We start from the raw sequence: 25,343 nt of genomic DNA, 5'->3' as shown, positions 1-25,343 counted from the left end.
CTACAATAAAATGATATCTAGCATATAACAATTAATCAAATTGATTACAACACTCTGTAACAAAGAATTGAACTTTTATCTCTAAAGGTCCAATGTTGAACCTTGAACTCTGATACCACTCTGTAACAATCCCTTACACCACCTAGACTGAACTAGCTCAATGGAAGGTGTTACTTTAATTTAACTTGACTTCCATGGTCACCTTATGGAAATGGGTTTATAAAATTTATACTTCAAATATTGTGGAATTAACTTTGGAACACACCATCATGATCAACTAGTCGACTTCTTTTCGACATAACCCAACTAGTTGACCAAACTCGACTAGTAAAAAAGATAGAACCAATCGAAATAACCCAATTAGTTGACTTAACATGACTAGCCGACCTACCACAATATTCAACTTAGCACCAAAAAGTAACTTACCACAAATCTAGTCAAGACCCTAATCTAAGAAAATAGAACAAAATGTTGGAAGCCAATTGAAACCTTTATCTATGCCAACAATTAGTAATATTGACACAGATAATTGAACAACTTGCCCATAACTTTTGTCTAAGGTAAAAATAATGAATATGTCCCATGTTGTTCACGGACCTTTTCCCTACATAGACAACTTTAGACATGTAAGTAATGAACAAGCCATTACCTCATTATGTAGTAACCCCCTGATGAATGGGGTGCCCCAACAATCTGGGTCCTCCTATAATGGCCCCACGTTGGCTAGTGAGCGCTCATTGTGGAAGTTTGGCACCATTCTAACTATGAACAAGTCATAATTCATCGACTCAACTCGAGCCTCAAACGACTGTAGAATTTAAGTACCTATTGGTCGACTCAGAGTGAAACCATGTTGGTTTTCCCACCATCCAATTGTGCCTTAGCCTTTTTCCACTAAAATTTTTGGAGTGTAACAACCACCATCTTGACCAAATGCTGGCCTAGCCTTCTTATTGACTAGATTCCAAACTAATGGAATTCACAGACTCTAACAGCTTTATTGGCCACATTTCGTAGTCACATGGGACCATACAAACAACCATAAGAATTATATATATATAGCATATCATCATGAAAAGATATGAATAACGTATTCCTCCATTTATAGTACTAGTACATGTATATATCACAACAACAATGTTCATTTTTTCAATGCATCAAGAATACAAGTAAGCAACTTATCCTATTATCTTCATATGAGTGGCAACTGAGAGTGGGACTTCAACTCTCCACCCAACCGTAGGCTAATTGCATTGCAATATTTCTTGTACTTGACCACCCCCATGCCAAATTCGAGTCTGAGGAGGTGATTGCTCAGAAGTTATCTCGCTAATAACCACTCAACCAAGTGAATGACAAGGTTCATTTCTTAGGTGGTTTTTCAAAATCCCCAATTGTAACACCACACGAGCTCTCAAATTAGTGAAAAAACAACCACAAGGGTTCAACTAATGCATAAGGAGTTAGCTCAGTTCCAGAGAAGGATTGTAAGCACAAGGGGAGATTTATCAGCTAGATTAGTTATTATAGGAGTTAATATCTCACTGTTTAGGTGGTTTATCAATATAATTACTATTTTTAGACATTTTGGGTAGCATATTCAATATTTTTAGCTTGTTGATTTGTGACTAATTTACTGATGTAATAAGTTTATCAGTTCTGAAATTTTTGAACCACATATCCTAAAAGCCCTAAAAATTGAGAATTTAGAGTTCTAGTACATTTTTACTATTTTTGGGCATATTGACCATCTATTTTTGGAATCTTTAGCTTGTTAATATGTAATTGTTCATTGTTGTAATTTTAAAATTAGATCTGAAATATCACTAAATACATTGTCATAAAGTATGCTAAAGAAGCTAATTTACATTGCTGGTCAAATTGAAAATTTTATGGTTTTATGTGTTGGGAAAGTTTCATCATTTGAAGTGGTTTATGCATTGCTGACATAACATTGATAAGCTTTGAATTTTCTGAAGTGTTATTGCTGATATAAACTATCATAAATATGAATTTGACTTATCTCATATTGCCCTAAAAGATTGTCTATCTTTGCACTCAAATTTGAGATTGATCTTGATTGAATGGCATAATATCTTGTGATAATAATCATTGGTGGATAAATTAGTTACTTGGTTTCTTGTGAAGTATTTTTGAAGTTTACACTTGTATCTCTTAACATGTATCTTGTTTAAGATTGCATCACAACATTGTCAAGTATTGTCGCCTTAAGAAAAATTCTCAATAAGTACTTAAATAACTTAAGCAGTCTTAACTCAAGATAATATCACCCATAATATATTTCATAAGCATATTAGATATAGATTGAATTAATAATTTACCTCCTAGTATAATATAGGATTAGACATAAGACAACCCTTCTTATCTAGCTTCAGGGGCCTTGGCAACTCTTCGATGGTTAACACGGTGACCTTGCAGTCATCAGAGCGACAATTTCTATAGCGCCAAAGGCATCATGTGATAGGATCCCAACAGAATGTATCATTAATCAGGCCCTAGCCTTCTCCCTATTAGCCTCCTTCCCACAACCTACCTTGGAGGCCGAGCTTCAAAATAGTTAAGGGAAGGTTACACTTAGACTAGGAATCTAACTAAGATTTACCAAGATCACTGCATCTCACATAGGTTCTAGGATTTTCATATCATATAGGTCAGCCAACCATTCAAGCATTGTGTGTCCATGCGGTCATTTAGTTCCAATTTATAAGAAGCAAGAATTTGTGATTCCATTAAGGCACTAGTCTCATAATAGAAAATCTAATCTAATCAATAATCTTGCTTAACTTTAACCAAGTGGCTGGGCCACTCATCTATGTCTACCAAACAAGTTGGTTTCCAACTTGCTTTCCTTCATCTCATTCCATAGGGACTACCCCCCATAACATGTTGTTGGGAGATAGCTAGAACGGAGTGGGCAGGAATCAAAGTGACAACCCTTGTCCTAAGCATTGTCATGGTGCGTGTACAATCTGCATGACAGCAAGTCTCTACTCAGTTCCATAGAAGGACCATAAGCATAATAGGAGGTTTATCAGCTAGGTTAGCTACTATAGCATTCAAGATCCCACTATTTAGGTGATTTATCAATCTTCTGAGTAAGCACAAAAGTGGCTTATCATCCCCAAGGAAAACTCTAAGTGGTTTATCAACTCCTTTCAGCAAGCACCTGGGTGTCTCAACCTAACAATAGTTTATCAACCCAATAAGTTCCAAATGGTATATCAGCCCCAAGGAAAGCCACTGCTCATATGGTTTATCAGTGAGCAAGTCCTTAGTACAGGTTTATCAACTCAACAAGCACTTGAGTACCACAACTCCACAAACTCTCTAGAAAAACAATACATGGCACATACACCCATGTCTTAGTAAAACGACACGTAGACACAATGCAGGGTTTAGCAAAAACACAAAGAATCCCTCCCATAAGCACATAACGAATACTTTCAGTGAAATTGAGCATTCCAAGCCGACCATAATAGTAGCTAGACTCCACTCTGTGTCCCTTGCTCTCTTTCTTCGCACTCTGCCACTGATTTTCCTTGGTTCTTCATAATGAGGAATCTCTCTCCTCTAATTATCTCCTCCATTGATTTTTCTCTTGACTTCTTTTTTATGTGTTGGCCTTGTCAGCACGAGATGCAAGAACAAGTCTACAGATTCGTCCTCCACTCAGGAGGCCCATCTCCTCCATTCAATGACTACACAACAGTCTCATTAAACCAACAAGGATTTAGGTGATGGAATAAATGCAATGCTTTAGTTTACAAGTAACTCCTTCTCTTGCAAACCATTGAACCCATGTCCCATCTTAGCCAGTCATCGTGTTACAATTCCACATAATTCACATGAATTACAATTCATAATAACATTTACAAGAGGGTTAGCTATAAAAATTGTCAGAATGATAGTGTCAAATGAAATGGTTACTGAAATAAAAGATGTTTCTCTTATGTTCCTAACCTTCTCAATTAAGTTTTAAAGTTTATTTAGACATTAAGTAATTTATTTCTGTGAATTTTGAGTGTAATTAGATCTATATTTTAATCAATATTTTGTTTCATAATAACGATTAAACAACAACAATTTTTTTTTACCAAATATACAAATTTATAAAATTTAAAAACTATAGAAATAATAATTTTTTAAATCAAATATACATGAAAATGAGAACTTCTAAGTGATAATGATAATGTTGAGTAGACATAAGTTTTCCTCTAAATTTTTTGGGATGGATGATAAGCAAATGTATATGGTAGAGGGAAATCGTGAATTTTGAATCTAGCATGTACATATTAACAAGGCCCCATAGCTAGCGTTCCCTGCCGCTTAGTTCAATTATTGAATTTTGAAAGGTATAAACAACCTGCCACATTTGAACAAGGGCTACATTGTAGATACTCTCACTTAATTTGAATATAGCTAAATTAGAGTAAAAAACGAAACTTTCATTGGGGGTGCTTGATGGATATGTATTCATAATAATGGCAAAGTATAAACCTTAGTTTTAAATATAATCTGTTTAAAACGTTGAGTTTGATTGTATCAACTTTCTGTTAATCGTCTTTTTTTAATTTTTTGTTTCATAGCTAATATTCTTTTGACCAAATAATTTTACAAAATCACAAAGTTTTCGTAGTATAACAATCATATGATGTTAAATTGAAACATTTTCTTACTTGTAGTTAATGTGGTAAAACCATGTGTCTTGCATAGTCGCAAAAATGTCTAAGTTGGAACATCTACATGTTAGTTATAATATATGAATACACTTGTTAGATTATTTTTCATATTTATTTATAATTCAATTTATATAATTATAAAAATTAATAAAGTTGAATCAATATTGTTTTCATCCATAATGATTTAAAAAACTTGAATCAAAGTAACTATTTTTTACTATAAATTTAAAGCAATAAAAATTAATTATAAACTAATTAATTGTATAATTTACTTTAATGATAACAAAATTTATTTTTATTTATAAAATTTAAAAGATAAATAAAAAACATCACCAAGATATTTCGAAGGAAGATTAATGTAATAGTGTGGAGTCTATTTATTTCTTAGGTTTTTTAAATGGTTATTATATATTTATGTAAATTTAACTAAAGGTTTTTAAGTTTATATTTTGTTGTACATTGATAATTAAAATTAGATTTAGATTTTGAATTACAAATATGTTTTATTGTGTTGTAGAGTTTTCTTTGTCTATAGTTACATTATGGTTCTTTTCCCAAAGGCAAAGTTTTTCTTTACATGAATTGGAAAAACACAAGAGCCCTCTCAGTGGTAAGATATAAGGATAAACAATCTTTAGTAGATCTTATTAAGATTTCCATGGCTTAATACTTGTTCCTTTCATAACTTCAACAATTGTAGTGCTTGAGAGTAGCAGAGAAGCTATTGTAATTGTTAAATTGCAAGAGGGACTTCAATGCACATAAGTTTAAGTAAAACAATAAAGATGAGACATGAATCTAAGTCTTTGCTTTCCATAGATGTAAAGAAACAATTGATAATGATAAATACTTCAATAATGGATGATTTTGAAAGTCAAAGAAATTACGATTAAAGAGAAGAAACATGAGGGCCTAATTACATGGTCATTATTATGAAAGGACAATTTCTAAGGCCACTTCTCATTTTAGAGTAATTAAGATCAAAATGTAGAAACATGAAGGTAAGATTATATGGTTAGGATTATGATTAGCTTCTGATATAGATAGTAAAAATTTGAAATCTAACCTTAGATTAAGGAGGTGAATCAACATTAAATAATAAACTTAAAATAGTGTCATCAAATAAAACTCTTGTATATGTAAAAATTGTTTATGGTGTTATTTACATAGTTTGATATTTACATGAATAACAAACATGTGATCTATTGATTGTGTTTTTTGACATCTGGGACCTTTTAAAGTAGCTAGTACCTACAATTTACTTTAAATATAAGTAAATTAAAGTAAAAACCATTAAAGAAATAAAGTTGCATATTGCAATAAGAAGACAATTGCATTTAGGCAAAATGATGTAATAGTGTTTGAGACATTTGTACATTATTTTGCAACAGAAATTTTAGTTTCGTGGTATATGCAAATGCTTTCAACAATAGAGAAAGATTTACCAACAATGAAAAATAAAAATAAAAATATTAATTTAATGTTCTTCTTATTGATTGTTTATTATGTATTAAATATATAAAAGATAAAAGATATAAATTTAAAAGTGTTTAAATTTAAATTTAAACAATAAATTTAAAGGTAGTGTTTAATAAATATTAATTAAAAATGTATTCATAATTATGGTGGAATAAGATTCATAAAAATATGATTAAATAATAATAAATTATTCTTTAATAATTTTTAAAATTATATAAATATTATATATAATAAATTTATTTAACATTAATATATTTATGGTTTTTAAAAATTAATATTAATTTAAAATAATATAATAAAAATTTAAAATATTTTTTTTATGAAAGTAATAATTATTTCTATTTTTCTTTTTAATTTAATAAATAAAAATAAATATTAAATTTAAATATAATTTATAAATATAAATAAACTAAATATAATTTTGTATCATAATTATTTTTTAATAATTAATTAGAAATTTCAATAATATAATTAAATATTTAATTATATTTCTGAAAAATTATTTAACTAATATTATTTATTAATAAAAAACATAATTTTTGAATTTTTGACCGAAGAATCCACAATAATAGAGTTTTTACACCAACGTTTCAAATCCCAAATGGGATCCATCATCAGGGTAAAGAGAAAGATGATAAAAGAAGAGTTAGATGGAGGAAATAAATACTCAAGAGGGATGAATATTAGAGGCAAAGCACAGGTCGGCCAGAAAGATTTATAATGAAACCTAATTTTAATTTTAATTTTTATAAATTAATATTATTTATTTAGTATCTTTAAGACAAAATCTTAAACTAAATGGAAGATCCCTCCAGACAAGACTTAAAGAACATGGCGCTGACATCAGGAATGGAAGATCTCGTACCTCAGCCTTGGCAGAGCACTCCTCGAAGACTAAACACCACATCTGCTTAGAAAACGCATCAATTATCGCAAGAGAAGAGCAGCATCAGAGACGGAAAATCAGAGAAGCCCTCGAAATCTTGAAGCATCCTTGTAATCTGAACAGAGACAGCGGTTTGGAGATTAGCGGAAGCTGGCTTCCCCTGATCAGTGAAATCAAGAAACGTCAGCCCGGCCCCAGGTAAGTTGTCAAACAGGTAAGTTGTCAAACAGGTAAGATAGTTATTAACATAGATATTAATATAGGTTTGCATATTAAATATAAATATTATTATAGATATTTTTCGATTTTAATAATTTTAATATTAATCTTGTCATTAGGTTATTTATATTCTATTAAAAGCTCTAATTATTAATATAACTTCAAGGTTGGATTTAGGCATTAATGTATGTTCTAAATTAATGTATGTTCTAATACAGTCTAGATTTTAATATTGAATTAATATAGAATTTAGTTTATACTAATATTAATTTATTTAGATTTTGATATAGATATTAAACTTTTACTAATACATATATTAAGTTATATAGATTTTAGGTTATATAAAAATTTTAAGTTTTATAGTGGTCAAGTTTTATAAAATATTAAGTTATATTGTCATTAAGTTATATAGTCATATATATTAATATTAAGTTATATAGTCATTAGGTTAAATAGTCATATATATTAATATTAATATATATATTAGTTTTTAGATATTAAATTTATATAGATTTTAGGATATATAAAGATTTATGGTATTAATATATATATTAGTTTTTAGATATTGATATAGGTATTAGGCTTTTTTGATATTAATTCTAATATATATATTAAGTTGTATAGACTTTAGGTTATATAAATATTAAATTATATAGTAATCATGTTTCATCAATATTAAGTTATATAGTCATTAGGTTATACAATTATTAATGTTATTTATTAGGATTTATGATATCAATTTTAATAATTAATATATATATTAGTTTTTAGTTTTTAATATCAATATAGATTTTAGGTTATATAAAGTTTTTTGATATTAATATTAATATACATATTAGTTCTTTAGATATTAATATTAATTTAGATTTTAGTTTAAGATTTTGTCTTAAAGATACTAAATAAATAATATTAATTTATAAAAATTAAAATTAAAATTAGGTTTCATTATAAATCTTTCTGGCCGACCTGTGCTTTGCCTCTAATATTCATCCCTCTTGAGTATTTATTTCCTCCATCTGACTCTTCTTTTATCATCTTTCTCTTTACCCTGATGATGGATCCCATTTGGGATTTGAAACGTTGGTGTAAAAACTCTATTACTGTGGATTCTCCGGTCAAAAATTCAAAAAGCTCAAACCACAGATCTCTGAAATCCAAACATAATTTTACTAAATTAATATATATTAACATTAATATAAAACATAATTTTACTATATATAAAAATACACAAAATATAAAATATATTCTACGAAAATAGTCTATCCAAATGATTTAACAAAATTATTTACTAGCATTTGCACCAGATGTTGCAAAGAAAACGCCGTAAGGCATAAAGTGCGGAAATCCATTATCCATGTAGTGTGTGCATTATTCAACAAGGTGGATCTCTCTAAATTTGTTGCAAACATTTATGTTGTTGCATTGCTAATTTATTTAGAATCTACTACTACCTCCTCTTCTTGGAATATTAAATTTCTTATCACCCCATGATGACAATCCCTCTAATTATTGGCATCACAATTTTTTCCACTTTAGTGGCTTTACCTTCAACCTAAAGAAACATGAATTTGAGTCACTCAATTAAAAAGAAATTGCTAAATTGCTATTTATCAGGTTTTGAGTAAAAACAATTAATAACTCATATTTACAACACTTTAAATATTTACAACCTTTTAAGTCTTGTATTTATAACTCATATTTGTAACCCTTTAAAATGAAACTAACTATCTATATTTTTATTAATAATAAAAAGAATCTTCTTTATAAAACTGACACTCACATGCTACTCCTATATACTTATCTTATATTTAATATTCAGTGTCCATCAATTGAATGACAAGATGAAAGCTCAACTTAATTGCACATTTATGAACTCCTTTGTGGGAATTCATGTCCCATTAATTTAATGGAAAATTGAAGTTTCAAATATAGTACACATTTTATACCAAATTCAGAGAGTTCATGAACAAACTTTCAAGGTTTTAATGGATCTAGGTCATTTGTATTTTCTCTCATGTTCTAGGTCGTTTGTATTTTCTCTGATGTTGACTATACTAGCAATTGTCCCAAAAGTTACAAACCTTAATGTCCTTTTAATGATCAAGCCTTATGTGAAAACTAGTGTACATTGATTTGTTACATTTTCCTTGGTCTATAATAGAGGTGTAACAAATATGCATTGAAATCCTAGAATTTTAAGCATATAACCCATTAAAACGTGACTTAAAAGTTTAATTGGTAATTATTTATTCAGTAATTTGTACATTGTTAATTGCATTTTCTCTTGAAAACCAATGTTTATATCAAAATTTTAAAAATTAACACTCACTTCTCCCGTAGTCTGGTGTTTCTTTATTTGATCGTGGTACTCAAGATTGCCTTTCTCCAAAGTATCAAATGTGAATATGATATCTTATGTGTTTCTGCTTTCTCAGTAGGTTCATCTGATTATTATTATTTTTGGTGTTAATGTTTATGTTTTTTTTATGCCCATCCATTATTTATTATCTAAACATTGATGTTTGAAAATTTGTAAGTGGCTAGTGTGGAAATTGCAAGGCATGTTGAGAATTTGGTTATCTAGTAAGCTTAGAGTCATTCTTGAGTCATTATCTTTAACATCTCAGGAAGAAGAAGAAGAAGAAAAGCCTATTGAATTGAAAAAGAACCCTAAAAAGTATTAGGATCCATGGGTCATTTTTTTGCATCATGTAGCAAGATAACATTCCTACTTGATTATGCCACATGAAGAATTAGTCTTTGCCAATATTTAGGCTTATAACTAGGTGATCTTTTTCTACTAATATTCTTATACCAATTTACCATGATAATTCTCTTTTAAATTAAAACATTGTTTGCAGGCTATCGTGGGAGCCGAGCGTTTGCTCCCTAAAAATATACCTTCAAGGTTCCTTCAGTGGATAGCAGAGCTACTATACTTGACATTGGCAGTATCCAATAGTTTTTCTAGCCCAAAATCTGCTATGTATGGCTCCATGTCAAAGCCCAGAAGGATGTTTCTTGGCTTAATATTTGCATGAACAAACTTCCTTTCATGTAAATAAGCCAGGCCTCTGGCTACTCCCTTTGCAATTTTAATCCTGGCAAACCATGGCAGATAAAAGGGAGAGTTTGATGACCACCCTGCAAGGTTATAGAGATATAGTGTTAGTCAAAGGATTTGAAAAGGATAGGCCACTAAGAACCTTAGAAGTTGAACAAGATGGTCAAGATTAGCATGCAACAAGAGGAGAATAACAATTCAAACCCTACATGATAATGGACTCCCTTTTGCAATGATTACAGAGAACTGGATTTGGTTATCCAGAATGTTGAATTTGAAAAGGAATCAATACTCTTTGATAAGAAAGGAAAGCATTATACTCGAACTCAGGGAACTCAGTGGGCAAAATTATCAATAACTAGTCATAACAAAATACAGAGAACCCAGTGAACAAAATGACAAATATCCAATTTAAATGAACCACAGAGAACGTGGTGATAAAAAAGATAAATATCCATCTTAAAGATAAAAGAGAAATGAAATAAACTACAGCATATCCTTGAAACAAAACAAAAGGGTTGATATATATTCTAAAGAAGAGAAAACAGGGATAGACTCTGCAGAATCTAGTAATATGGTATAATGGACCTGTTCAATATATAACAGCAGAAACATTCCATAGAAACTGATATAAATACTACAACCAATTGTTCTCCAGCTAAGTAAGAAGATGTTATGTAGAATAAGATACAAATACAAGCACAGGGTCACTTGTCTTATTTCATGGTCTTCCTAAGAAGGCTTATGAAGGAAGTTGTGTAGCATTCTCATGGTTTTGATAAATTATCATTTGTTGCTGAGATGAACATGTATATATAAATATTCTAACCTGAAAAAGGAGCAGTTTCTTCTTTGTATATGCAAACTATAGCTGAACCAATAAATCTAATTTTCAATATTGATTTGCATCAATTTCTTTTGGTCCAACCAGCAATTAAAATCCATCCCCTGCCACTACAACAATAATACACCATATATCACCTTCCCATTAAAACTGAGAATGAGCTGCAAGTAAATTGTGAGAACGTGGATGCCTCATAAGCGTGGAGTTAAGTTTGATCCCTGAGTTTTGCTACAATCCTGAACTATAGAAATATTGAAATTTTTAAGAAGACTCTGGAGATTTCATAAGCAGCTGAGTTGACAGCAAAGTTTTTCTGAGTCCCAATCATAGAGGTGTCTATATCAGTTATGTCAATGTCTAAGTAGAGCTGTTGAATACGGAATGTGGGTGTAAGTCCTCATCTCTTTCCAACTTATGTCAAAGAAAGGATTCTACATAGGAAGAAAGAATTGGTTAATCGGTTGTCGATGATGGCATTCTTTCTAGAAAATGCAATACCTCCTTCATTGATGGTCTCTTTTGAGGGGAAGCAGAAGCACAATTCGAGGAAATGTGAATCTACATTTTTGACACAGAAAAATCAATAGAAGTCAAAAACAATTATGGATCTAGAATTGAATCTCAACACAGAGGTGTGCCTTACTGTCTAGCATGTATGAGTGGATATCACAATGAGACTTTTCAGAACATTAGATACCTCAGTGTCAGACAAGGGATGAACAAAGAGGAATCCCAGATAAAATGGGGACTTCCGACTTATTTTAAGTTTGATACATTATAGGTGCTAAATGCTTTTTCTAACCCAAACGTCACTTCTGATCCTAAAAGAATTCCAAAATGTTCTGATTTTTATTGAGAGCTGAGAAAGTGTTAAAACATGGGTACAAACTCATAATGTTAAAGAGTATACTCTAAATATAAGATTTATCCCACGTGTCTATCTAGTCCTGTCAGCAAATCTAAAATAACTAATCTTACCATTGGTTTAGGAGCCTATAATACAATTGGATGGATATGAACTCAATTACATATTAGAAAACATGGGAAGACAATCATATGGGTGGAAATGATAAACTTACATAAAGTTGAAAAAAGGAAATGCCTGGTCTACTTGAAGCAACCTCTTCAACACTTGATGTAGCCCATGAAGAAAGCATCTACAACAAATATGTCCAAGCCTCAATTTTTATCAACACAACAAACTATTTCAACATCCAAAATCATTATAATTTCTTAAATCCTTAATAGCTAGAAGGAAATTAAAACATTTAGAAGATCGATCCCACAAAGAGAAGACCGATGCCCAAACCATTATAGTTCCAGCAGCTCTTGCAGTAGCATACTCTCCTGTAAAAGACGATGGATTCACTTTCAGAAAATATATGCATCAAAATAGGATGTTAACTGTAATACAATAATCTAATGCATACCTTCGGGATGAGCCATCTTTTGCATGGCAGTTGGAGCAATCATAATAGGCATTGATATCTTGAATACCAACACAGTGGTACTCAGATCCACCTTTGTTACATCAACCAATATACAGGGACGAAACCTGATACATACAACATCAACCAAAATCTTTGTAATAATGTCAATTCCCCTGATGCTTATAATGAAAGAGGTGCCATAATGTTCAAAAGTTTGGCCAAGCAGGGTGACTAAAATTGAAAATTATAGCTATGCAATGTTTATCTAATCTGATTGCAGTCATAAAGTTGGTGAAAAAATAGATACGGGAGCTAAAGGTACATCTTTTTCAAATGACTATGTACTAGCTGAAGGTACAGTAGCTAAACAGGGGAGATTGTGGAATCCATAAGAAACTCATAATATGCAAGCAATTGAAGGGCTATCTTTGTAAAAAAAATAAAAAACAACCATGTAGAAACAAATTGAACCATTTCTCATCCTGCTCACAAAGTCAAACTAAAAAAATTTTAGACCCGTGCCTTCTGTTAGTGGATATCACAATGAGACTTTTCAGAACATTAGATACCTAAGTGTCAAACAAGGGATGGACAAAGAGGAATCCCAGATAAAATGGAGACTTCTGACTTATTTTAAGTTTGATACATTATAGGTGCTAAATGCTTTTTCTAACCCTAGCGTCACTTCTGATCCTAAAATAATTCCACAATGTTCTGACTTTTATTGAGAGCTGAGAAAGTGTTAAAACATGGGTACAAACTCATAACGTTAAAGAGGAGTATACTCTGAATATAAGATTTATCCCACGTGTCTACCTAGTCCTGTCAGCAAATCTAAAATAGAATGAATTTTCACTACCTATTTCTAATGTCAGACTCCCTCCGCCCAAGTCGAGGCGTGTCCACAGTCAGTGCAATTGCCTTAAAACCAGCCCTCTCTGCTCTTCTAACAAGTTGTGCAACAACATTCCTATTCTTGTAAACTTGCCAGCAATGACATCTAAATTTTAACACCACTGATACATCCACATTTAGTAAACCAATGCAATATAACTGATCTTACCATTGGTTTAGGAGCCTGTAATACAATTGGATGGATATGAACTCAATTACATCTCAGAAAACATGGGAAGACAATCATATGGGTGGAAATGATAAACTTACGTAAAGTTGAAAAAAGCGAGTGTCTGGTCCAGTTGAAGCAACCTCTTCAACACTTGATGAGAGAGAGCATGCTAATGTGTCTCATTATATGGCAAAAGCAAAAAAGTATTCAAATGAAAAAATATAAAAAAATAATATAAAAATATCAATAAAATGAGTTGAGTTTCATACTTGTTAATTATAAAAAATAAATGCTAAATTTGTAACAAAGCTAACTCACAATAAATTTTTCTAAAAGCTATAGTGAACCTATTTAATGGGTTTAGAAAATATAAATAATGTTATAAAAAGTAAATACTAAATTTGCAAATAAGTCAACTTATAGTAAATATTGGTAAAAACTATGGGTAATCACTCACAAAATATAAATAACTTTATATAAAGTTAAATGAAATGCTAAAACTCTTTAAAAATATATATAAAAATAGAATTGGAATTTCTAAACAAGTAATTTTATATATTATATTTTGAATAATATAAAATATGTTATTATAATCATAATTAGAAATTTTATTATAAAAAATTTAAAATATATTTTAAAATTTTTCAAAAAATAATTTTAACATTTTGTTATATGTTATTTTCAAATTTCTATTAAAAAAAATTGATTTTATAAACTTGAAAGGGTAGTTTCTTGGGTCGCAGTTTTATATATACGAAAAGATGATCATTTTTACTAGTATTTTAATAATAATTAAAAAATATGCTTACTTTTTATTTTTAAATTTGTTTAGCAATATTTAGAATGTTTACAACACATCTCTTAAAGAAATTGGAATTAAAAAACATAAATCAATAGAGAAATGGGGGGTCGCAGTTTTGTCACTACTTAAAAATTTATGTAAAATATTAATGATGTCTTTTAAAGAAAATGAATAAATTAGATAAAAAATATATATTAAATTTTAGAAAAAATATGACATGAAATTGAATTTAAATTGACATGTTTTGTCTTCTTTTACCACCACCTAATTTTTTATGATTTTGTAAATTGAAGAGTAAACATTCCAACTCCATTTATTTTTATAAAACTTCTTTGCCACAAAAAGGAAAAATGTGATACACATTAACATGCTTTTTCTGTGTAGCCCATGAAGAAAGCGTCTACAACAAATATGTCCAAGCCTCAATTTTTATCAACACAACAAACTATTTCAAAATCCAAAATCATTATAATTTCTTAAATCCTTAATAGCTAGAAGGAAATTAAAACATTCAGAAGATTGATCCCACAAAGAGAAGACTGATGCCCAAACATTAAACACTGATGTCAATTTCTTAAACATGAGAGAAGGCATCTTGTAAGCAATTAAATAATATAAGGTGCAATAGAAGTATAGTTTGGACCTTAAAGATACTCACATTTGCAAAAGCCCTACTCAACTTCTGTAGCAAGTTAACAAGTGCATGACTTTGAACAAGCTGCTTTCCAACACTATAAAAACCTTTGGTGGATGTTGTTATATTCACCAACTTTCCATTGCAAAGCTTCACCTCAGGGGAAATGGCATGACAAATATAAGAAATCTACAGAAGAAACAATTCAATTCCTAGCCATTATGGAGGTGAAGCTCAAAATTAGTGCAGGATTGGATAAGAAGTGCTTACGTCTATAGAAATTTGCACAAGCCCTGCTCAATTGCTGTAGCAAGTTGACAAGTGCATGACTTTGAACAAGCTGCTTTCCAACACTATAAAAACCTTTGGTGGATGGTGTTAAAGTCACCAACTTTCCATTGCAAAGCTTCACCTGTATATCAGGGGAAATGGCATGACAAATATAAGAAATCTACAGAAGAAACAATTCAGTTCCTAGCCATTATGGAGGTGAAGCTCAAAATTAGTGCAGGATTGGATAAGAAGCGCTCATGTCTATAGAAAAAAAATCTCCAGGACGTTTGTCTTCAACAGATTGCCTTGTGGACTTCCTTATGACTATACATCCCAATGTCATTAGTCACTAAAATACTATTCGTAATTCACTTTTTTTTCCCTTCAAAGTTCTAACTCATAAGCTCCAAAGAAAATCAACAAATTAAATTTGGCAATGTGCACATTGTTTGCCATGCTTCACAGTTCAAAATTTTCTGGAATCTTTGCATTACAATCAAATAAAGAACCATAGTTTGATGGCTTGAAGAGTACATGGAAAATCTTTCAACATCATATCCATATTTGTATGGGATATATGGATTCTCATAATATTTCTATTATACACAAGATTGAAAACTACTACTTTCAAATTATAAAAAATTGGAGGGAACGGTATACTAACATTGGATAGGAGGCAAGAGATGTGAAAACGAGAAGAATTCATAGAACTGGCCAAGTTTAGAGGGAGGACACATTCCTGTCATATCCCCTTTATTTGTGGCCTCTTTGGCAGCAGCCATAGCTACAATGGCCTCAGATTTCCCCTCTTTCGAGGATTTCTTTCTTCCTTCACCCTTAGAAGAATGTTGGTTTGAGTTCTCCTCTCCATCATTTTCTTTTTCACTAGCCTCAACCTTACCTTCAACTTTTTGAAAGGTCTCTGGTTTATTGTCTTTTCCATCCTTGTTTGCTTCTTTTCTTTCTTTATTGCTAGGTAAGATTTCTTTAGAGCAACATCGTTGTTTTGTTCAGCCACATTCTCTGTCATTGAGTGAGCTGATTCTTTTCCACCTCCCTGCCTAGACTGAGGTTCCCCTTGCTTTCCTAAAGAACCAAATCATGTTGTATAGGAAACAATGTCCAGTAATCTTCTAATGTGTGAAACTACATGCTCTTCAGTGTAGTCCTCTGCAAAGGAAAAATAAATGAAAATCATATATAGAGTATCATGCAAACTTTGAGTATAAACAATGCATATTCTTCTTTGCATATATATTTGAAGCACGTATGCAAGTAGAAATTCAGTTTAGATCACTTCAAGAAACAAGAGAACAATTTTCTAATATTATGATTTAACATTATTTCTGACCCCTTTTCAAGAGGAGTTCTGGGATGGGTGACCTCCTGGGAAGTCCTGGTTACCGGGTGCAAGCCCCGGAAGTGATGATTGATGCTATGTGATTTGTTCTCCACATTTCACTAGTTTCAATCCCACTTCTTCACCCCTGTGAGCATCACCCGATGCAATGAGTGCTAAGTGAACTATTCAAAAATCATGAGAAATTAGTCAGTTACGACTACCTCTCATGGAAATGGTCATACGTTTGAATGACTTACTTAACGCAGTTGAATCCCAAAAATGATATCTAACATTTATATTTTAAAGAAAGGCAAGACAAAATTTCTAGCTATCTCCCCTGACTTATTCAGATGGGGGAGAAAAGTTATTGGTTACCTTCTACAATAGTAAGGGCATAGGGCTTCAAGGTTGCAACATCTGATGAATCCCTCAACCTGTTGCCACGAACTTGGTATAATTCAAGTTTTTACCAAGTCATGGATACTTCAAGAAAACTACGATGGCCAATGTTGCCATGGTCACACTTAAGCTTTACAAACTAATAATAGAACCAGTTTCACTATACATGGCTATTTCTATCTTGACACGAACACCTGTGTTGTTAATGAAAGTAGGGTCATACCACATGATATCTTAAACAGAACCAGTCAATTGCAATCCACCAGCCTGTCAAACAATCCCATTATTTAATGAGCTTCTGAACTACTGATTTTCTTACCTCATGGGATAAAGAATAGTTGGTCAGATGGCATGTCTCCACATTCACAGCTAATAATCGGCATAAATCAAGAATACAGTCTATGGAAATTCCATGTTTCCATAAAACAAACATATATTAAAATCTACTGTCGAACCAAACATAACTATCCATAGGTCTGGATGCTGCAAGATTGGATTATATTCATCATAATTCTTAAAGCTGGATCAAACATCTATGACAAGACTTATGTTACCACCTATTGTCATATGCACTGGATAATATTTTTTATGAGATAGAGTACCTTTAAAATAACTTTAGAATCATCTGGAGTGTTCACTGTGACATCTAGCACAGTAGGCAGGACTGCAAGCAACAAATGATACCATATAGTCATTGGTTGCCACCATAACAATTTCTTATTTTTAAAAGCAAACAGAGACCTCATATTTGTATTGATATAAAAGTACTAAGATCAGATGAACTTGTGAATAGCCAAGAAGCTGCCCATAGCTGGTCTTTTCCTTTTCAACCAATTAATCACATCGAGATCAGAGAGAACAACCACCGAAACACAATGACAAGGCATCAGAGAGTAACCACAACATGGCCCATGTGATGCCACAACCAAAATAATTGGAAAATAGGAAATCAAAGCAAACATATACTCTGAGACAAACTAAAATGGAAATACATACCCTGATGCCGAGCAACCATTCTATAATAGATCGCAATTGCTATAGCCATCCCGCAATAGACCGAAGTCCAGAAGTGGACCGGTGACAGTCCAAGGCATCTAGTGGTGATAATCCAAGCCCTCTTAAGGCTGAGCGAGACCTCCTTGAATCATCTCATGGGTCCTGTAGTAGACTGGGTATGTTCTGAGGGTCAGAATATCATTTTCTACCTTATGCTTGATATGAAGGGTTTCCTGAAGTTGATTTCCATAGATCCAGGGTCCTGGAATATAGTATCGCCGAGCGAGGGCAAGTGCAAGGTCTCCACATGGAGAAGCACCTGGAAGTAGCGTAGCGTCGAGTGAGGGAAAGCGTCGATCTGCTAGGTCGCATCGTATACTGGTCTAATCAATTGGATGGGTAATATTATTTTCATCGTCTAACACTTAAATCAAAGGCTTACAAATGTACACGTAACCCAAGAGGAAAGTTGATTTCAAAGGGAAATGCCTTATGGCGTAACTAGCAATTTCTCTTTGCGATTGGACTCTGGCTCAGTGTCATAAACTTCTGTACTCCAGCGTATTGCACATGCAATCTTTGCAACCCTATCAATGACCTTAGGAGTATCCCAGACAACAACAGTTCCTTCAGGCCGAAGAATTCTATCCATTTCAATCATCAAATCAACAAGACTACATCTGTAAGCATAAAATCCAAAACCAATGTGTAAGTAACACATGAACTTTAACATGGAACCAAAAATCATGATTGAAGAATGCCTATCATAGAGGAGGAGAGATATCATTCTTTAGACCAAGATTCATGAATATAAACAATATAAAGTGATAGGTTCAGGAATCTAAAGAAAACCCAAAAGACAAATGGAGGATCAGAAAGGCACCTGTTTCCACCTCTACTCAAATCTCTTATTAGAGATTCAATGCTAATTGCATGAATAAAATCATATGTTCGAGGGTAACAAGAGAAGGCCTCACACCTGCCAAATCACATTTCTAGTCATAGAATATTCAATGATATTGCCATAATCACCATCCTATTAAACTTGTGCCCAGAGTCCCCTGATCTCTCTAGGAAATAGTTAAATATCATGCAAATCTGAAGATGCCCTAGTTCCCGGAGCACCTTGATAACCAGAGAGAGTTCACCATAATGCAAGTACATACTATTCAAATTGTATAGACATGTTCTTGCTTGCACTCTCCCATCAAAAGATGAAACAAACCAAGGAAATCCATGGGCAGCAAATATTCCCATCTTATGGTACTTGAGATGTTGTTCCAAGAGCCAACCAAACTTAACTAGAACCTTGATTTGAAATTGAACTCAACATCCAAGGAAGGTAATTGGAAAATCATAAATCAAAGATGCAGTGTAATAGGAATTTAAGTACATGAATTCTGCAGATCATAGCAATATAGTTCAAACAATTAACAAAACTCTCAAGGAATATAAACTTACCAGTCATGATAAACTCCAATAAGGCCTCTGTCATAAATCACAGCAAGAGTATTTGTTGTATAAGTACGAACAATGTTCATGATCCAGACAGGATCTACAATAAGTGTTGCTGCAAATCTACCAAAACCTACATTCATATCCATAACATTGCGTACACTTGAAGATCCTAACTTCAGATTCAGCACATTCTTATAGTATGTCACTCTCCTTTGCCATCTCCGTGTATCAGCTTTAAATATATCCAGAAAATTCTTTATGTCTACAGCATGCTGAGGAGGTTCGTTCAACCGGCTTGGCCACTTTGGAAGCTCGATTAAACTGTTCTCTTTCTCTTTCAATGGTGGAAACTGGCTAATACACTCTTTCAATGGTACATACCTGTAAGCAGATTGAAACAGAATGTTAGCTAGGAGATCAAAGCTCCAAGTTGGTGATATACATTTTTACATCAAAAAACACAATTTTAACCGCTAGATGGAATAAATTACCATGCCAAGTTGAGATCATCATGTTCGTCACATAAATTAGGTCCAGTTACAATCTTCAATGCGAAGCACGAGTTGTTGGAAGGTTTCTTCCAAATTGCAGTGTTGCCATCAATAATAACCAACTCGTAACATAATGTGTGCGCTAAATTCTGTAGGTCAGCCCATTATTTCTCTTGTTTAGGCCACTTCACGGGAGGTCTAGAGATGACAAAGTAGCCTCCTGATCACAACAAACGGTCCATCTTGATCATGTAAGATCCATCTGTTTGACAGAGTATTCCTTAAGTAAATATGCCTTTTGTAATTTTTGCACCATAGTGTGCAAGTACAGTGCTTTTAACTTTCTGTTTTCTTTGAGGTGAAAAATTAGATATCATCAATGGTGTAAATTCAAAACGAAATATCACTCAACAACACTATCTTCTCACTAGGTTAGAGATGGAGAAATATTACTGTAAGCAGTGAAGGGTACCAAACATTGGGAACAATGAATCATGTCAAATACATGAGCAGGGAAGGGCAGTCTCTGGGTTCCAAGGATTGCTAGAAACGCAGGTATGCCCGTTTCCAATGCAAACTGTATCTGTGGCTTGTGTGAATCCTGGGGAGAAAAAGACATGGTTAATATATCTTCCTTAAGCAGGTATCCTCCAAAGCTGGGAACTTGCATTTAGGGAGACAAGATTCAATATTAATCAATCAATCAATCAATCAATTGTGATATTCCCTTTGGTAATGGGTCGTGGCTCTACTAGTACATTTACAAATTAGATTGCAAAGGTGCTTCGAAAACAATACATTAAGGAGAAGAGAAAGGGAGAAAGTTCAAACCCCACAACCAACATCCAAAGCTGTCCTGATGGTTCCACCACTTATAGGTAAATATTGTTTCAGCCTCTGAATGTATTGTATTGCTCCATCGGGAAACATGGTGCCACCACCTGGAAATATGAAGTAAGGTCCTTCTACCTTCATCCAGCCCTGATGCCCTTTCTGATCTGCAATTTTGTTATGGGGCATATTGCTATGCCATATCTACCATGCCAGTTTAATCAAACAGCAAGATTTAATAACAGATTTTAAATTAAGCTATTCTATAGTACCCAAGATTGAGTCAAGTCTTTGATGCATGATTTTTGGCAGAAAGTAAAATGACATCGGGAGATTCCTCGAGCCAATTCGAAACTAATAGTAATATTACAGAAATAAAATTGGTTGTCTTCTGTTCAATAAGCACATAGAGATTTATCAATAGATTAACAGTCTTTCCCTTGCCTACCCAAGAAAGTAGTTATATCTAATTATGGAACCCAAATGCCACTAAATGTCTATAGAATCTAGAACCAAGAACAAGCTATTTCAAATTACAAATATGGCATCCAACATTTTGCAATTTCTAAAATGTAATTCCTAAAATCATAATTCTCTTTCTCACAACTTTAAAATTCAACTGGAAACCAACATTACCATAATGCAAGTACATACTATTCAAATTGTATAGACGTGTTCTTGCTTGCACTCTCCCATCAAAAGATGAAACAAACCAAGGAAATCGATGGGCAGCAAATATTCCCATCTTATGGTACTTGAGATGTTGTTCCAAGAGCCAACCAAACTTAACTAGAACCTTGATTTGAAATTGAACTCAACATCTAAGGAAGGCAATTGGAAAATCAGAAATCAAAGATGCAGTGTTGTAGGAATTTTAAGTACATGAATTCTGCAGATCATAGCAATATAGTTTTGTTGAAGCCCCAAAAATCGGGTCGACAACAAGGGGGATACCCACCCAATCCGGACCTTGGTTGGCATCTCCTTATCCGTTTGGTATAGCGGGTCCGACTGGGGATGATGGGACCAGTTTCCCAATGTAAGGGGTGTGTGTGTGTGTAGAGTTCGATGATGTTGATCTAGGAGTCTTTTAATCTAATTTAATTCAAACTTCTAAACTAACTCTATGCTATTGTAATCTAATGAGAAACAACACATCTAATCTATGCTAACGCGGGGTGTATTTCTTCTATTATGTGATCTAAAGAGATTTTGAACAATAACTGGTAATAAAGATCATTCAGCTATCATAAGAATAGAAATCAATTAAGATAAACCATTCTGCATAAAAAGTTAAGCAAAACAGTTGTGAACAACATATCGCATAATAAGTTATTCATATATCGAGCACAAATAAATGATTCCACCGTACAGAAGTGCCAAATGGTAACCCACACATTCATGCATTAACATATAAACAACTGAAAACTGCATATCACTTTAAGAATACAAGCAGAAATTGGTCAAGAGATAAAAGTACCATTTATGACTGGTTTCACTCATAAGCTTCAAGTAATAACGATTTATCTCTACTTGTTCTAACATCTACTAAGAGTACAAAAGTGCAACATCAGTAGCAAACATTAAATGCAAACATTAATAAATCTCGATCCATCCATTCATCAAAACCTCCTCTGAGGGTGCAAAAGTGCATGTTCCGAGGACAAGTTTTTGACAAATTTCTGGACCCTTCTCTAAATGCATGAGAAGGGTTAAAATACTACTTCCTAATTCTAATAATAGTATTATTACAAAATTTAGGATGCGGTTTTCAAATGACCGTCCTTTTTCTAATCTAGTTAAAAAGAAAAAACAACATTCTAAATAAGGCTACTTCTGAACTTGGTCCTTAAAGTTGCAAGTGTTCAGCATGGGCTTGAGGAGAGTCGGCTGACTGATTTCGGCACTGAGATGGGCTGTGAAAATAGCATCTACGAGAGCTGGCGCTACTTTTTCGGTCGCATTTGTGATGCATTTCATCGTCATCCATTGGCTGTGCGGCTTGACCAAGTACGTCCAGTAACATTCCCAATTCAACCTGGCTAGTGCTTGGATTGCTCTCCCCTTTACCTGCGCTTTCTGCTTCCATTCTGCTTCCAGTTGTAACTTGTTCGGTAGGTACCCCGGGGTGGTCTCTGTGATTAAATTGGCCCTGTGTAAATTTTCATTTACGCAGTCGATAAGAATGCTTGCCTGTGTAGCCGCTGTCTCCGCTGCTTGCTCCGCCTGCCTGATTTGATCATCCCATTTATTAAAGAGCAGTTCTTTATGGTTTTCGTTTATCCTAGGTGCACCTGCTCTTTTCCCTTCATCATCATCTTGCCAAGTTAAGTATTCTGTCACCCTTCTGTCACTCTGATCATAGTCACTCCGCAAGCCTACCACTTGATTGGTGATTTTATCGCTCAGCTCGCAATAGTGACTCCACTATGATAATTTACGTCCCAACTCTTCCTGTTGCTGTAGTAGTTGCTCATTTAAGCCAATAGTTTCTAAAATAAATTGTACCAGCTTAGGCTCATCTTTATGCATTTCTTGTAAAGTCTGCAATTATTTTCCTTTCTCGTCTACACTTCTTTGATAGCCTATCTGCATCTGTTGAAAGTCTTCTTGCAGCTTCTCGAGCTATTTGGAAGCTTCAGTGTTAGCATTGGCTTGTTGCAACTGTTGTTGTAGCAACTGTATCTGATCTTCTTGTTCCTTCAATAGTTGCTAAACTTCTGATGCTTTATCAATAGTTGCAGAAGCATGTGCTCCTGCGATCTCAGACAACTTAGTGAGATTTTCAGTCGGGTTATTGTTGGGGTCTTTCCATAAGACGTCCAAATGTTCAGCATCTTGTGACAGTGTATTTTCTAGTTTTCTTTTCTTCCTCTGTCTCCTTACAACTGCTTTGTGTTGGGGACTATAGAATACATCCAGTGGGGGAATTTCTTTTACATTAAGTAGAAGCTCAGAAGTTGGAGCGATAGGAACGTGTTCCGTTTCTGTGACACTGCTGACTATGGTCGGAATCACTTCTTGCACTACCTGTGTGTTGTTCACAGGTGTTTTCGGGGCTTGCCCTTCAAGATTGATCAATTCATTGAAGGTTTCCCATTCTTTGTCTAGTTCTGTTGTGATGAGTGGTGCTTCGATGACAGGAGGGGGGACATCTCTTGGCGGGGAGGCGATAACTTGCTGTTGAGACATTGCACTTGACTGAGCTGTATCTTTAGTTGTTTCTTCATTTTTTCCTTGGTCGTATCCAGACTCTTTAGGATGCTCAGGCACTCCTTGCGCAGCGTTGGATTTAGATCTGGAAGTGCTAGAGTTTTCGCTGAGGCTAATGCTTGGAGTTGGTTCTCTAGCAGGCAGTCGCAGCTTCTCTAGAGGAATACTGGCTAGCCTTCTTTCCCTATATAACATGAATCTTTGGAGGTCATCTGGAGACAACCTCGACCGAGCTTCCCGCAAAATTTCTTGGAGCGAACTTCTATTCTGAAACAAATCATCAAACAAATCTTTCTTTCCAGAGAACACTTTTATTTTGACGTTCGTTGTGAACTCTTGGGCAACATCATTTGGGTCAAATGGCCTTGCTGAGAATTTAAATAATTGAAGACACGTCACATTCTCCACTTCGTCGAAAGCGTGTCCCACATCGAACAATGAGAAGGCCCCACAAGCTACAGGAAATTGAGGCCATATGGCCTTCTTCTTGTCCTTTAGGTCTTTGGTCAGACCGCCTTCTGAACAGGTCTGGTAAGCAATTTCCTGAGCCAAACGTTTATCAGGGATATATAGAGGTAGGACATGTGGAGGTATAGTGCTTCCAAAAACTCTAATGTAGGTAAACCATTCTTCTCTGAACCATCTTGCAATGGGGATGATGTCGATTTGTGCCTCAGGAGAGCACCTCTGGGGGTCTTTATCATACATTATTCTATACAAGGGCAAAATAAGCCCGTGGCAAATTTGGTAGAAGTGAGGGGCGAATTGAGAATCCCATAACACCTTATGATAGACATGGATAGGCAAATGGTCCTGGGTAGTCCATTTCCAACCCATAATAGGGAATTTAGACATAAGACAAACAGAATCCATAACATATGCAGACAGATAAAAAGGAGGATAGATCCTTTGAGACAAGGATATTTTAGATCGGTAATTGATAACAGCCATGTATAGATTATCAGAAAGGATTTTGGCCCAATCTATAATATCGGTGTTTGTGGCAGCATCAATTAATGGTAGCCATTTAGACGAAAACTTTTTGATATCCGGCATCCCAAATAACCTACAAAGCATGGTCGCAGCAAAACAATATGGAGAGGTGAGGGAACCAGTGCTGTACATACCGCTTTTGTCCTTTTTGAGTGGCTCTTCTTTTCTAGACCAATATTTGGCGGTATCTGATAGGTCTGGGTTCTCCGCCATGAATTTCTTA

The 25,343-nt window shown here is 33.6% G+C and overlaps 1 pseudogene; it reads right to left on the bottom strand.

Moving 5' to 3' along the window:
• Positions 1-18,624: 18,624 nt before the first annotated feature.
• LOC149160425 (putative pectin methyltransferase QUA3) lies at positions 18,625-25,333 on the bottom strand (annotated as a pseudogene).
• Between the last annotated feature and the right edge of the window lie 10 nt (positions 25,334-25,343).

Source organism: Pinus tabuliformis, chromosome 5_2, assembly GCF_031772625.1.
Source record: "Pinus tabuliformis cultivar Carrire ecotype Pingquan chromosome 5_2, CPIR1, whole genome shotgun sequence".
NCBI classification, from domain to species: domain Eukaryota; kingdom Viridiplantae; phylum Streptophyta; class Pinopsida; order Pinales; family Pinaceae; genus Pinus; species Pinus tabuliformis.
The sequence above is the reverse complement of the archived record's forward strand: the minus strand, read 5'-3'. Positions and strand labels throughout refer to the sequence as shown.